The sequence below is a fragment of the Schistocerca nitens genome, chromosome 3 (genome assembly GCF_023898315.1).
Source record: "Schistocerca nitens isolate TAMUIC-IGC-003100 chromosome 3, iqSchNite1.1, whole genome shotgun sequence".
NCBI lineage: Eukaryota > Metazoa > Arthropoda > Insecta > Orthoptera > Acrididae > Schistocerca > Schistocerca nitens.
The window spans coordinates 883663471-883680787 of record NC_064616.1 but is presented as its reverse complement, the minus strand read 5'-3'; the positions used below and the strand labels follow the sequence as shown (position 1 = coordinate 883680787).

The 17317-nt window shown below is 42.1% G+C and overlaps 1 protein-coding gene across 1 annotated transcript in view; it reads left to right on the top strand.

The window, feature by feature from the left end:
- The first annotated feature begins 12336 nt into the window (after window positions 1-12336).
- LOC126249803 (uncharacterized) overlaps window positions 12337-17317 on the top strand; it is a 619524-nt gene continuing 614543 nt past the window's right edge. The window contains exon 1 of the mRNA XM_049951497.1: window positions 12337-12448. The gene's annotated coding sequence lies outside the window, so the exon portion shown is untranslated. The remainder of the gene's footprint in view (window positions 12449-17317) is intronic.

Here is a 17317-nt window from a genome sequence, read left to right as displayed (position 1 = left end):
ATCTGGCGCTGTACACCGCTTGTATGACGGTATGACATCCACGCTGCCATTTGACAGACCATAACATGAGTGGACCGTATGACAATCGAGAAGAGAGACCGTGCGCTGTTAGTGAAACTGTTTTATGTGAACGGCAGCAATTACAGTGCTGTACTGCGAGAAAGGTCTGAGGAGGGGCCCGACGTCATTAAGTGGTTTAAAGAAGATGAGAATGAAATTCGAAAACACGGGTGAACTTGGTGTGGCACATGGAAGAGGAAAGCGCCCTATCGCGGTGGAAATTATTGATGAGAATGCAGTTGCTGTAACTGACCGTGCAGTACGTGCCCCGGTAATGCAAGTACTCGTGCAGTGTCACGAGAATCGTCCCTCCCATGGTCAACAGAACGGAAAGATTTGCGGTTTATTTTACACTGGTAGCCGTATAAGATCCGGACGATGCGGCAACTGGAACCTCGTGATCCGCTGCTACGTCCTGAATTTGCTCTTTGGTTTTTGGCACATATCGAAGCTGATGGCATCTGGCGGGGCAAAATTCTGTGGAGGGTAGTGAATACACAAAACCACCGAATTTGGAGTACTGTTAAATCGCGTGTTGTGGACGAAGAGCCATTGAACTCGTCGTATGTGGCTGTGTGGTGAGGATTCACAAGAACGTTTATTCTCGGTCCGGTCTTGTTTGAAGAGAATACACCTAGAGGGACCGTCAGATGCACCGTGACGTCTGCACGTTATCGACACCACCTTTTACAGTACGTGATTCCTGTTTTGGAAGAGCACAACTGTGTGGAGACCACTGTTTTCATGAAAGATGGGGCAAGATGAACAAAGTAAGAGCATATGGACTATCAGACCAATTGTGTGATTGGATTGAAGAGTTCCTAGATAAAAGAACGCAGCATGTCATTCTAAATAGAGAGAAGTCTTCCGAAGTAAGAGCGATTTCAGGTGTGCCGCAGGGGAGTGTCGTAGGACCGTTGTTATTCACAATATACATAAATGACCTTATGGATAACATCGGAAGTTCACTGAGGCTTTTTGCAGGTGATGCTGTAGTATATCTAGAGCAGGGCTTAACAACTGGCCGGTTTTGAGCGAGAGTACTCGCGTCTGCTCAGGCACGTGCTCGCGAGCAGGTGCAAGGTCGCGGATTAGGGAGGGAGGGAAATGCACGCGCACGTTTGAATAGGGCCGCAGCTTGCCTATTGAATTCGCGCCGACTGTGTAACGTTTAAAGTACTACGATCAGCTCTAACAGTCACTTCGCTGGTTAAGAATCATGTCAAGTCGCCGTTGTGTAACCCCAACCATGCTTTCGCAGTTCAACCCCCATTGGGAGGAATTGTATCTGTTTACAGAAAAAGATGCTGTTGCAAAATGTTTAGTATGTCACAAAACGCTGAATTCTTTTAGGAAATTTAATTTGCAGCGACATTATATGTCGTACCACGAGAAAGACTACGGAAGTAGAAAATGTGGTGGACCAGATCGTGCACAGGAAGTTATTTAACTTAAAAGGAAGCTATCCGAAGAAGATCTGGACGACGAAGAAAAATCAACTGAGGCAGCTCTCAGAGTGAGTTACAAAATTGCTTTGCTTTTAGCAAAATCCCTGCGCCCCTTCACTGATGGCGATTTAATAAAAGAATGTTTGGTAGTTACAGCGGAACATTTGCGTCCATCTCAAGTTGAACAGTTTCGGATTGTGCCATTATCTAACATGACCATTATGCGTCGCATACAGGACATGGCAGACGACGTCCAGAGCCAGCTTGCAAATATCTGTAAAGATTTTATGGCGTATTCTCTAGCTCTGGACGAAAGTGTTGATATCACTAGAACAGCGCAGCTTGCCATATTTATTAGAAATGTTAATAGAGATCTTCAGGTAAGGAAGGAGCTCCTCGATGTAGTAGCTATGAAGAACACTACAACCGGAGGTGATTTAAGTAGTGTTGAAGAAAGTGTTGAAAATATAGGATTGTCGTGGAATTCTTTAGTTTCAGTGTCTACAGACGGTGCACCAGCGATGACAGGGAAAAAATCAGGTTTCGTTGCGCTGTTGAAAGAGAAAATGCAAAAACTGACCATGCCGAATGAAATAAGGGGCGTTCACTGTGTGATCCACCAGGAAAACTTATGTGCAAAGAGTATCACTCTAAAAAATGTGATGAGTGTTGTTGTTCGTACAACCAATTATATAAGGAAGCATGGGCTACAACACAGACAATTTAAAAGCTTTCTTGAGGATGTAGAAAGCCAGTATGGTAGCCTGCCTTATTACAGCGAGGTCCGCTGGCTTAGTCGTGGCGAATTATTAAATCGATTTTTTTGCCTATTAGATGAGATAAATGTGTTCATGGAAATAAATAACATGTGTGTTCCTGAATTGAAAGAGCCTTCATGGAAATGTGATCTCGCGTTCTTAGCAGATTTAACTAGCCATCTGAATGCTTTGAACATTTCACTACAAGGTAAAGATCTGCTAATTACTCGTTTCATAGATCGAATACGAGCTTTTAAAATGAAATTGACGCTTTGGGCGAGTCAGCTGGAAACAGGAAATCTAGCTTATTTTCCTAAATTATCATCCATGCAAGATGTTCACAAAGACTGTGAACGTTATTCACATAGTTTAGTTGCTCTTAAGGAAGAATTTGAACAACGCTTTCAGATCTGACAGCACTAGACAGTGATTTTGATCTGTTCTCCTCTCCATATTCAGCGAATATTGAAGAGATTCGTCCTGAGCTGCAACTAGAAATTATTGACCTGCAGTGTGACAGAGAATACAGAGACAAATTTCAGAACAAGAAAAACAGATTCGTCCTGAGCTGCAACTAGAAATTATTGACCTGCAGTGTGACAGAGAATACAGAGACAAATTTCAGAACAAGAAAAACATTTTGGAATTTTACAGACACTTCCCTCAGGATAGATTTCCTCGTTTGCACAAACTTCCGGCTACAATAATATCAATGTTCGGTTCCACGTATGTTCGTGAACAACTGTTCCCTGCAATGAAATGTAACAAGACGCGCCTGAGAAACGCATTGTCTGATCGAAATCTAAACTGCACGCTGCGCCTACAATGCACAAGAACAATTACTCCGAACATAGACGCAATTGTAAAGGGCAAAAAGTACAAGATAACCGAGAATCCCACACTTCAGTGACACCTTTTATCGTGTAACAGTTCACAAATTAATACGAATGTAGAGGCATGCACTAAGCTAATAAAATTATGTGGCACGTGTACATTCTCCTTTATTTGTTTCATTTGTCGCTGTAATAATTCGTGACTGATATCCCTGCAGGTGGCCGCGGATTTACATTGACCGGCGGCAGTTGTTTTTTGCCCCACGTGACTTTCCCCACTCTCCGCTCTGGTCCGGTAGTGGGGGTAGCGTGCTCGCGCTGCTCCATGCTCGCGCCTTGCTGCTCACAGCTTGCTCCGCGTGCACGTATGTTGTGAAGCCCTGATCTAGAGGTTGTAACAATGGAAAATTGTACAAGTGTAATGTGCTGCGAATACATAGAAAGAAAGATCCCTTATCATTTAGCTGCAATATAGCAGGTCAGCAACTGGAAGCAGTTAATTCCATAAATTATCTGGGAGTACGCATTAGGAGTGATTTAAAATGGAATGATCATATAAAGTTGATCGTCGCTAAAGCAGATGCCAGACTGAGATTCATTGGAAGAATCCTAAGGAAATGCAATCCGAAAACAAAGGAAGTAGGTTACAATACACTTGTTCGCCCACTGCTTGAATATTGCTCACAAGAGTGAGATCCGTACCAGATAGGGTTGATAGAAAAGATAGAGAAGATCCAACGGAGAGCAGCGCGCTTCGTTACAGGATCATTTAGTAATCGCGAAAGCGTTACGGAGACGATAGATAAACTCCAGTGGAAGACTTTGCAGCAGAGACACTCAGTAGCTCGGTACGGGCTTTTGTTGAGGTGTCGAGAACATACCTTCACCGAGGAGACAAGCAGTATATTGGTCCCTCCTACGTACATCTCGCGAAGAGACCATGAGGATAAAATCAGAGAGATTAGAGCCGACACGGAGGCATACCGACAATCTTTCTTTCTACGGACAATAGGAGACTGGAATAGAAGGGAGAACCGATAGAGGTAATCAAGGTACCCTCCGTCACACACCGTCAGGTGGCTTGCGGAGTATGGATGTAGATGTAGAACACATCACGTCGCCTGTCCAGTGAAAAATCTGTTTAATGCAACTTTCCACGAACGTGTTGTCTCCAGAGGTTTGCCAGATTCATAGGCTGCAAGATCACTTGATGTGAATCCAAGTGACCTTTGGGGATATCTAAAAGAACACGTTTACCAGGGACTCGTTCGCTCTGCCTGATCTGAAGGCCAATATACGAAACATGTTGCTCAGATTCCGCCGGAACTGTTGCGAGCAACTGCCTATTGCGTCTTTTCACAGATGCAGTATCTCGTCGACGTCTCAGATGCTCATATTCAACAAACTGTGCAATCGGTAGTTAATAATAAAATCAACATTATGTCTTTCTCACTTGTTTGACATTTTCTGGCCATGGGCCGATCCTAATCCATTGCATATGGGGACATTTCTATATATCTATCTGGCATTCATAGTGCCATATTTGCACCTGGAGGCCAGAACTGGCACACATTCTTTTTTTTTTTTTTCAGAGTAAATCGGTTCCGCATTAACCCAGTAGAATATCTACAAAGTATCGCTGCCATGCGATAATTACAGTCCACAATGAACCTTTGTGAGAAGCTGCAATTTAATTATGACCACCCGGTATTTGCTAAGTACACAAATGTGCTGAATCGGTCTCGTTTATTTGATATTAATTCCCACACTCGACATTTCCTGGCAGAGCGCACGAACATGACGAAAATGTCTGTAGTAAGCTGCTCAACCACTGCTACTGAATTTATTGACTCTGATGAAACTTGTCACTGCGTGATCATGCAGGTGGAGATCGATAAAGAGTCGCGCACTAATAGACGACGATAAATAGTTCCTTAGTTATGTGAGCAATCTAGTTCTTTTTATTTCGAGGTAGTACGTTTATCGTTAGATCTGTTAAAGAGTTTGCTTCACCGTCACTCACTACTGCAGCTTCGAAGTCCTCTATTTTACTTATTTTATGTTCATAATTACTTCTTAATCTTTTTTAACACAGTGAAAAATCGTTTTTACTTCTTTTGTAACTTTATTTCTGCTATCTATTTTGGTCTTCACCTATCCCTAAATCGATATCTTCCATTTTCGTACTATATAGCCGTGTGACTAGGGCCTCCCGTCGGGTAGACGGTTCGCCGGGTGCAAGTCTTTCGATCTGACGCCACTTTCGCGACTTGCGCGTCGATGGGGATGAAATTATGATGACTAGGACAACACAACACCCAGTCCCTGAGCGGAGACAGGGATCGAACCCGGGCCCTTAGGATTGACATTCTGTCGCGCTGACCACTCAGCTACCCCGGCTGGACATTTTCGTACTTCTGTTATTGGAACAAATAATATTCAAGGCGTCATAGCTGTTATATTTCACTGATAGTGAATTACCTTGTGTGGGTTTGTCCAATACATATCCTTACATATCCTTGACTGTCTGTTTCCACGTCATTGGTAGCTCTAGCGGTATCGCCAAGTCTTCAACTTGTAATGGTACTCGAATTACGTAACCATTACGGCAGCTCACCTCAACCTCTCGATACCAGCAGTATTCTACTTTGCTTCTGTAAAGTAGTTAACATATTTCTGAGACAACATTCAGATCTGATTTCATTAATGTAGAGGTACTTTGATACATCGATATGTTTACGTTGCAATGATATTATTCTTATGTGTATTCTTTCTTTTTGTCACTATGACCTTTGTCGTACTTGTAACTCTGATTTTTGGGCGCTTAAGCGGTTATTAGAGGGAAAGTCAAGTCTTGGACGTCATGTTGGAAAGACGCAAATTGTAGTCAGTTTATAAAATGTGAACTTTAACAGTGAGGAAGATGTTTTCAAGTTTAATCTTCAAGAATGGTTTGTGAAAAACATCCATAAAACTTATGAATATCGCAGAATAACACCTAGGCCTCTTTGCATCCGAGCTTGGAATCATCACTACCTAGATTTTCGACGATAGAGCCATGAATTCACAACGAGACCAGCGTAGGAAACACGAAAAGATGAGTGCCTAGTATTTCATGAAATGACTTTATTAACTGTGCTCTAATGACACCTGCCACATAATATAACTTTGTTGTTGCCCGAAAATGCAATATTTAGCAGCGTGAGCAACACTACAAATCATAATTAATTTTTGAACTTTGTTGTAGTAGGGTTGTTAGAAACTGCACACGTTTTCTTAGTTTGTTCTAACTCTAGTATATTTAACTATTTAATCTTTCCTTTGTCCCCTTTTAACAATATACTTAAAACACTTTTTCGTGCTTGTAGTCAATCGGCGTAATCGTCCAGTTGCCATGATGACGCGGTGAAAATTGTATACAGACTGTAATTAATGCTTAAGTACACTGATAAGCCGAAACATTATGATCACTACCCACTGCGACGTTGGATGTAGCCTGGTGGCGTTGCGGGCACGTGACGCGGTAACGTAAGTGTGTAAGCGGAGCAGACACAGACGGGGCATCACCCTAGCAAAGATATGGGCTGCAAATGGGGAAATCCATTGAGATAACCGACTTTCACAAAGGGCAGATTAGTACTGCGCAGAGCCTGTGAACGAGTGTCTCGAAAATGGCGAAGCTGGTCGACTGTTCACGTGCTACTGTTGTGAGCATCTACGGAAAGAGGTAGAAAGACAGTGAAACTAGCACTACGCCCTAAATGGTTGAACGTCCACGTGCCTTCACAGAACGTGGAGTTCGGAGGCCTCTCTGCTCTGTAAAGTAGGACAGATGGTGATCTATGGTAACTCTGCCGAAAGAACACAATGGTGGTGCACGCACAAGTGTTTTTGAAAGCACCATTCATCCTACATTGTTGAACATGGAGCTCCACAGCATACCGCCCCTACGTGTTCACATACTGACTCAAGACATCGTCAATTACGATTGCAGTGGGAACAGGACACTCGGGATTCGACCGTCGATCAATGAAGACGTCTCGGCTCTTCTGGTGAATCACATTTTTGCTACACTCGGTTCCTAGATAACAGAACGCAGCATGTCATTCTCAATGGAGAGAAGCCTTCCGAAGTAAGAGTGATTTCAGATGTGCCGCAGGGGAGTGTCGTAGGACCGATGCTATTCACAATATACATAAATGACCTTGTGGATAACATCGGAAGTTCACTGGGGCTTTTTGCGGATGATGCTGTGGTATACCGAGAGGTTGTAACAATGGAAAATTGTACTGAAATGCAGGAGGATCTGCAGCGAATTGACGCATGGTGCAGGGAACGGCAATTGAATCTCAATGTAGACAAGTGTAATGTGCTGCGAATACATAGAAAGAAAGATCCCTTATCATTTAGCTACAATATAGCAGGTCAGCAACTGGAAGTAGTTAATTCCATAAATTATCTGGGAGTACGCATTAGGAGTGATTTAAAATGGAATGTTCATATAAAGTTGATCGTCGGTAAAGCAGATGCCAGGCTGAGATTCATTGGAAGAATCCTAAGGAATTGCAATCCGAAAACAAAGGAAGTAGGTTACAGTACACTTGTTCGCCCACTGCTTGAATACTGCTCACCAGTGTGGGATCCGTACCGCATAGGGTTGATAGAAGAGATAGAGAATATCCAACGGAGAGCAGCGCGCTTCGTTACAGGATCATTTAGTAATCGCGAAAGCGTTACGGAGATGATAGATAAACTCCAGAGGAAGACTCTGCAAGAGAGACGCTCAGTAGCTCGGTACGGGCTTTTCTGGATGTTTCGAGAACATACCTTCACCGAGGAGTCAAGCAGTATATTGCTCCCTCCTACGTTTATCTCGCGAAGAGACCATGAGGATAAAATCAGAGAGATTAGAGCCCACACAGAGGTATACCGACAATCTTTCTTTCCACGAACAATATTAGACTGGAATAGAAGGGAGAACCGATAGAGGTACTCAAGGTACCCTCCGCCACACACCGTCGGGTGGCTTGCGGAATGTGGATGTAGCTGTAGATGTAGATGATGGTCGTCTCCACAAGCGCCGTCATCGAGATGAACGACGGCTCGAAGCGTGCAGCGCGCCGCGGATGTTCAAATGGTTCAAATGGCTCTGAGCACTATGCGACTTAACTTCTGAGGTCATCAGTCGCCTAGAACTTAGAATTAATTAAACCTAACTAACCTAAGGACATCACACACATCCATGCCCGAGGCAGGATTCGAATCTGCGACCGTAGCGGTCGCTCGGTTCCAGACTGTAGCGGCTAGAACCGCCTCGGGCATGGATGTTTGTGATGTCCTTAGGTTAGTTAGGTTTAACTAGTTCTAAGTTCTAGGGGACTAATGACCTCAGCAGTTGAGTCCCATAGTGCTCAGAGCCATTTGACCCATCCACAAACCTACCAACGAACTGTCGGATCCGTGATACGCAAAATGAGTGATGTATTTCGTTCCAAAGACGGACAAACAAGCTATTAAACAGGTGGTCATAATATTTTGACTCATCTGGGTAAAATCGCGTTACTGGCTATTTTCGAACGGCACCGAGCTAGAGACTGCAGTTGGGTGTTGTAAAGTGTTAAAAGGGACTTCTCTGGTTCTTGGCACACTACCTCCTTCACCATTTTGTAATTTATGATACAGGATTAAAGCACATAAAAAATTAAACCAGAAAGAAAAATATCTCATCACATACGTCGCCAGAAAAAAGAATATAAAATATAATCAGTACGATCCCCTTATTGCCGTTAGGAGAAGGGGAAAGGGGGTGATTGGGGGGGGGGGGGGGGGAGTGAAAGCAGTTATCAGTACAAGTTTTTAGCTCGAGAGATTAGAAACATAAAAGGATTCAATATCGAAATTTGAAAATGATTCGGGAGTGTGCAGTTCTGTACATAAAAATCTCATGACTCTGAGTTTGATTTTAAAGTTAAAGAGGTGGCTTTGTTGATGTTTTACAACATAAGCATAAGGAGTAGGAGGGTTACTTAAGATCCAGAGGAGCCAGTATGGATGTACGGAACATTTACATGTGGTGGGTGGGGGTATTAGAAGAGAATGAACGGTGTAGATACACTGAGGTGACAAATGTCGTGGGACAGCAAAAAGAACTTATACAGGTGCGTCATGTCACTAGGCCACAATTGTTCGCCATTGGTATGAAGAACATTCTGGACAATTCGGACGAATGATCTGGCCACCTAAATCGTCGACATGAATCCCATTGAACATTTATGGGACACAATCGAGAGGTCAGTTCATACACAAAATCCTGCATCGGCAACATTATCGCAATTATAGACGGCTATAGAGCAGCATGGCTCAGCATCTCCGCAGGATACTTTCAACTACTTGTGTAGTCTATGACAGGTCGAGCTGCTGTACTACACTGGGTGAAAGAAGGTCCAACACGATATTAGGATGTATCCCATGACTCTTGTAACCTCAGTGTCTATAGCTGCCGGCCGCTGTAGCCGAGCGGTTCTAGGCGCTTCAGTCCGGAACCGCGCTGCTGCTACGGTCGCAGGTTCGAATCCTGCCTCGGGCATGGATGTGTGTGATGTCCTTAGGTTAGTTAGGTTTAAGTAGTTCTAAGTCTAGGGGACTGATGACCTCCCATAGTGCTCAGAGCCATTTGAACCATTTGTCTATAGTTGAAAGTGGGAGTGTTTGTTTAGGTGAGTTGCTGTACCTACGTTGTAAATTTAATGGGAGAGAGCAGGTTATTAGAAAAGGAAGAGTGGTGGTAACGTAAATTTGAAGGGGGCGAGTATTTGTGTAGGTGGAGTATAACACCCGTACCGTAAATTATATGGGGAACGATTTGTATTAAGTCTCCAGAATTCCTAAGTGTTCACGGTTGTCGAGGATGGATAACAATTTAGTAAGTTGCCGCGCGGGATTAGCCGAGCGGTCTGAGGCGCAGCGTTCATGGACTGTGCGGCTGATCCCGGCGGAAGTTCGAGTCTTCCCTCGGTCATGGGTGTGTGTGTTTGTCCTTAGGATAATTTAGGTTAAGTAGTGTGTAAGCTTAGGGACTGATGACCTTAGCAGTTAAGTCCCATAAGATTTCACACACATTTAAACAATTTAATAAGTTGGTCGGTGATTGATGGTGTTTGAGGATAAGCAAGTGCCGTAAGTAAAACGAAGTGAATGACTTCCAGAGGTTTGGAGAGTGGTAGAATTCTGGAGGGCCGAATACAAGCAAACAATTAATTAGTAACTTGATTTGTTCGAGGTGATAATTGAAACTCTATGACTTACCCTCGTACTTCTCCCAACAGAAATAAGACTTCTGTATGGGGTTCGTCAAAAGCGTCACACGTTCTCGACATGGGATATAATCCTGGCCAACAGCGAAAAACTTTAATTTCGGTAACACTTCACCTAGCCCCACAGGTCAAATACTTGTCATTAAAGTTTCCTCCGCCAATCAGATTCGAACTGGTCTCACCCGGATCGTGTGCCACCACAGTAGCGTACGCTATAACCTTAGACTATCGTGTTTCATGTCCTGTTAAACACGGAAGAAAAAAGAAGAAAGGCTAGGGTTTAATGACCCGTACAACAAAAAGGTCATTAGAGATGAAGTACAGTATGGGGCAAATAAAAGTGTCCCGGACGAGTGGATACGATTTGTGGTAGCATTAACGGAGGAGGAAAAGACCTACAGTTACTCCCAACAGGATGGAGCAACTGCCCTTACAGTCGGCCGGATCTTGCAGCACATTTACACAATCTTCACGAATGACAGAGTTGTTAGCGGGTCACCTGATCTCTCGTGTGCGAGGACTTTCTGTGGGGAGCCCTGGAGTCTAAGGTGTATCGCAACAGACCTAACAATCTTCAATAATTGCAGCAGAACATTTCGAATGAGATTAGAGCAACTCCAGCAGTCCAGCAACTTGCTGACCAGGGCGCAGAAGTGCCAAGAGATGAATGGTGGTCTCTTTCAACATCTGCTATAATCATGTTAGTACTGTATTACTTTCCTCTGCTGTGTTTTCTTATACCCTGGAATTCTGTTCTCCAGGCCACTCATCACAACTTATAGGGCACTTCCCGTTGAACAAGATCCATAACATTTGACTCAAAGTAACGTTTCACAGTACAAATAAAGAAAAAAATCCATAAATTGTTGATTTATAATTATATAAAACGAAAAAATATTGTCATTTTTCATCAGCCTGTCTGTTTGTATGTCCATCTCTCAAGATCGCCTTTTCTCTTGAATCGGTTGGCGTATCAGATTCAAATTTATGTTACACACTAAGGTCAATAGATCCTTGGCCGTGTAGAAATTTTAAGCTTCTAAGTTAATGCAGTCAAAAGATACTGCCGCTTGTATCATATGTTTTGATACTCGAAAACTCACTCAACAAACTCTATTGGGTACTTCCCGTTGACCTATAATCACGAAATCTGACGAGAAACAAAGAGTTCGCAGTACACGTAAAGGGGAAAAAACCCGAAAATTGTTAATTTATAATGATATCACACGGAAAACTTATTTATTTTGTCATTTGTTAACCGGCGTCAAACTTGAAATTAAAACAGTCAGTAGTTCTGCACACAGGCTGACTGGGTCGCGATCATAAACGTCAGACATCAGGAAAGGAATGACTTTATCGCTCATACGACGCATTTCAGAATGCATTCATCATCAGATATTCAGGAGCGATTACTGTAGGTAGGTCTGGCGTTTCAAGTTTTATGTGAAATAAACATTCGCAGACTAGTAAGACCGATATCGATTACAACGAATTTTCTGAATCTTCATTAATTCTTTGTGGAAAACCTTACGTAGTATAGAGAAAGCCTTGGCATTTCCGAACTTAGCATACTAAAAAACATTAGGACCACCTAAAATGATTTTAAAAATTTTCCGAAGTATAAATTTGTAGACCTGTGATATCAGAATTGCGTAACGGCACTTATTTCCTGCAAGTTGTGAGGATGTCTGGTTAATACGTCAGACGTGCTATTTAGAACGCAATCCGTATTTTGTTGGTCGCGATCTTAGGAAAAGCCAACTCAGTTCTGGTGAAGGGAGCTAACAGCAAATAGTTGCGCAGCGTGTGACGCCTCCCTGTGCAAAGGTCACAGTTTCTTGTTCCGCTCGCTAACGCAGCGGCAGGTGGATGAACCTGGCTCCTCCGCTATTGTTCATCAGGGACCAATGACGGGGTAACTTCTAAGGCTGGGCCAATAGCCGCGAATGCACAGCTGCAATAAGACTACATCTGCGTCCCTGCGGAGCTGTGGCGCTTGCCTGCTACCAGTAGGACGCAGGCGAGCTGACGGGCAGGTAAGCACGTTGGTTACAGTAGCATTAAACATGTTCTTTCTAAACATAGTACGAAAGTAACTTGATAAATGAAGTGAACACTTTTAGGAGATTGTGTTCCACTACTGTCGAAATTTTTAGTAGCGTTGATGAGTCTACAGTAGCGATCTCGAGAAAATAATGTGTATTATCACATTTCTTGATTTATCGATATAAAAAAATTACTGAACGTATCTCACGTGTTGTTATTAACCATAAGTTTCCGGTTACTCTGAAGGAACACTTACGTTCTAGCGGTGTTGAATTACAGTTCAGATCATAATCATTACATGAGAAGAGCATGAATTGTGTGTGTGTTTGTGTGTGTGTGTGTGTGTGTGTGTGTGTGTGTGTGTGTGTATGTGTGCCTTCGTATGCGTGCATATGTTTATGTGGAAGCAAAATTACTGAATGCCAAGAAAAGTATTTTTTAGTGAATACACGTAATTTCCTAGAGACTTTTATTGATTAAAGTTTGAGACGTGTCGTAAACATTGGAGAAAATACCAAGGTCTCATCAGTGGATATTTTAAGTGTCCAATTATTTCTCGAGTCTCACATATACGTCAGATTTTAAAAGGAAGGTATCTAGGTGTACTTTTTTTGTATTCCCCTAGAATTCCCTTAAGAAACTGTACGCGAAATAACCAGGGAAACAGGGCAACGGTGATTAATCCGCAGCGCATGCATCATCGGGGTATGTCCTATTTCCCTGTCTGCCGGATTACGCAGTAAGCTATACTAACAGGTGCTTACTCTAACTTTATGTAGACGAAAATTCGACACGAACTAACCCACAGAGCTAAAACTCATTGTTTGCGAAAGTATTCGAAGTTTCCACATGCATATTGTTCACTTTAGTTCAATGAATGTTCCAAAGGCAGTCTTCAGAACCAAAACAAAATTGCTCAAGTCACACCAATACCCAAAAAGGGAAATAGGAGTAATCCGCTGAATTACAGGCCCATATCACTAAAGTCAATTTGCAGTAGGGTCCTGGGACATATACTGTGTTCGAACATTATGAAAGAAAACGATTTATGACACATAGTCAGCACGGATTCAGAAAACATCGTTCTTGTGAAACATAACTTGCTCTTTATACTTATGAAGTAATGGGTGCTATTGACAGAGCATGTCAAATTGATTCCATATTTTTAGGTTTGGTTTAAATGGCTCTGAGCACTATGGGACTTAACATCTATGGTCATCAGTCCCCTAGAACTTAGAACTACTTAAACCTAACTAACCTAAGGACAGCACACAACACCCAGTCATCACGAGGCAGAGAAAATCCCTGACCCCGCCGGGAATCGAACCCGGGAACCCGGGCGCGGTTTTTAGGTTTCCAGAAGGCTTTCGACACTGTTCCTCACAAGCGTCTTCTAACAAAACTGTGTGCCTATGGAATATCGCCTCAGTTGTGCAACTGGATTCGTGATTTCCTGTCAGAAAGATCACAGTTCGTAGTAATAGACGGAAATTCATCGAGTAAAACAGAAGTAATATCCGGCGTTCCCCTCTATTGTTCCTGATCTATATTAACGACATAGGAGACAATCTGATTAGCGCTATTAGATTGTTTGCAGATTATGCCGTCATTTACCGTCTTGTAAAGTTATCAGATGACCAAAACGAATTCAAAAATGATTTAAATAAGATATCTGTATGGTGCGAAAAGTGTCAATTGACCCTGAATAAAGAAAAGTGTGAAGTTATCCACACGAGTACAAAAAGAAATACGCTAAATTTCGATTACGCGATAAGTCACACAAACCTGAAGGCTGTAAATCCAACTAAGTACTTAGGAATTACAATTACAAATAACCCAAATTGGAACGATCACATAGGTAATGTTGTGGGTAGAACAAACCAAAGACTGCGATTCATTGGCAGAACACCTAGAAGGTGCAACAGGTCTACTAAAGAAACTACTTACACCACACTTGTCCGCCCTATTCTGGAATATTGCTGTGCGGTATGGGATCCGCATCAGTGGATGTTTTAAGTGACATCGAAAAAGTTCAAAGAAGGGTAGCTTGTTTTGTATTATCGCGAAATAGGGGAGATTGTGCCACAGACACGATACGTGAATTGGAGTGTCAATCATTAAAACAAAGGTGTTTTTCGTTGCAGCGGGATATTCTCATGAATTTTCAATCACCAGTTTTCTCCTCCGATTGCGAAAACATTGTGTTGGCACCTACATTGGGAGAAACGATCATCACGGTAAAATAAGAGAAATCAGGTCTCGAACAGAAAAATTTGAGTGCTCGTTTTTCCTGCACGCAGTTCGAGAGGGGTTCATTGAACCCTCTGCCAGGTACTTTATTGTGAATAGCAGAGTAATCACGTACACGTAGATGTAGATAGATTATATTTTCGAAGATTTTTCGTAAATGTACAAATACATTTTTTTCTGCTTCTTATTCTTTTCCTCCTTTCCAACCAGAGGGTTATAGGCACTCTCATCACACAGAAATCGCGAAGTACGTGCTTAACCGTGCTGTTTGCCCTGACGGTAATTGTTTTGGGTAAACTCCTTGTCTCTACTGTTCTTCGTAATACTTCTTCGACTGAGAAACTGTCTGCCCGCTATATATTTAAATTTTTATTTATGCGCCACATTTCAGGAGTATTTTCTTTTCCACCTTCCTCAACGTCCAAGTCTCTGACCCATACAAGCATAATCTCCACATGGTAACACCTTGAGAACTATAAAACATGGTTGACTGCGCGATCAATACATGACTGTAATAATTTACGTCCTTTAGAATCGGTTCCTAGTATACATAGTATCCTTGTTTTGCTGTCAATAGCGTTGTGTGTGTGTGGCGGGGCGGGAAGGGGGGGGGGGGTTGCCTGGTTTTCTTTCGAACTTAGTTTCAACTGACAGTTTTCCGCAGTCAAGATACACCGTTGAACTTCGTTGTCCACTTCTTAAGCAACTTAAATTTTTGTTTTGCTCCTATTTATCTACGCGCTTTTCTGTTAGAACGTGCCTTCCGTAGCTAGTCCGTTTCGTCCTGATGTCTTCTGCAAAACGGAAGGTTATAAATCATTCCCATGAACTGTTGTACCACTGGTACTGAGTACTGAGAATTCGTTCACTACATTTGCATGCAGAAACCAGATAATAGAGTGGATAAGCAACATCCCTAGCTAACTCCTTTTCCACATCCTTCCTTGCCCGTTGACCTTTCTCACCTATGAAGTAATCAGGTCTTTGTATCTTTGTAGGGCTACGGAATTATTCTTCATAAAACTTAACGTTTTGTCCCCTTCGAAATAGTTCCTCTTTTTTCTTTTGAATCACACGATAGATAACCTTCGTTAATGTTTTTGAATTATATGATACGATTCTGAGTGTCCTATGCTGTACGACTTCTTTCAAGTGTTGGTCTCCAGTCATGCATATTTGCTTCAAACCTCAGGGTATTGCTCCCTTCATGAACGCTTTGTGCATCATCTGAAATAACGTGCGTTTACATTTTTGGAAAAGTGATTTATGTAACGCAACAGATATATTATCAGTTCCTTTATGATCTTTCAGCCTCCTTAACTTTCTAGTGCAACAAGAAACGTCATTCATCCTACCTGGTGACATGTATTCATTGGTTCTCGGTTCAATTTCGATTATCCCATTCCCTCTACAATCGTAATTGACGATGTCGTTGGGTCAACATGGGTATACGTACAGGTCGTCAGCTGCGAGGCCCCATGTTTAACAATGTGCGCTCAAACGTGTACTCCGAAACATTTTTATCTGCACCAGCGTCGTCAGATCTGCCACAGATCGCTGTCAGAGAGGACAAGCCTCTGACCTCCAACATTAGACCAGTCAAATGGTAGTTTGAAGTGGAAAGTTATGACGTAATTGTTTTAGTGGTGTATTTTATGTTTTTTGATGTTCATAAATCAACAAAAACACAAAAAATAACGTTTTTAGCGGTTGCCAGCCTATAACTATCAAAACAAGCTTTTTACGCAATAAGTGATCCGGTAGTAAAAAATGAGAAGATTACCAACAATTTATGTCGGTATATATATATATATATATATATATATATATATATATATATATATATATATATATATTGTACGTCGTATGGTATCTACGCAAAAGTGTGTTGTGAAATTGTCCCTTTGACCGGCTTCAGAAAGTACGCATTTGAAGGTTCGCTTCCACAATGACCGATCAGAATCACAAGCAAATCTACATCTTCATCCACAATAATTACAGAGATACATTTCTGTGGCTACAATAAGTGTATCCACATCCTCTTTTGCCTGCTTTGTGCATTGTCGGGATCATTGTTTCGTCGAACATGACATTACCTGACTTCTGTTTGTGTGATCCTCTTGTCTGCTCGCTCAGCATATTTAGTACATTCTTGAGGGTAACCATCGAAGACGACTACAGGACTGTCCTTTTATTTGGACTCAATAAATGATGCATAGCTTTCACAAATTGATGAAAATGGTAGACCCCTGATCTATGTAGAAAGTATCCTCCATCTATGACACACACACACACACACACACACACACACACACACACACACACTTGGAGATTTGTTTGTTCAGTTAGTATGAATGCATTGTAGAAAGCAGATTTGGTTTCTTTCTGCATACAATAGGCGTTAAAAAGAGACAACGGATGACGGCATAGTGTGCATTTTAAGAATTTTTCAAGTTCATCAGATTGTTTAGCAATTGTAATTCCTTAAAAAAATAGTCGTAGAATTGATGATGCTGCTTTCATCAACTATTTTGACTGCATTGTGCATCGTTTAACAAGTGGGAAAACTCTTTCTTTCCAGCAGAATTTAACAGTTTTAGGATCATTAC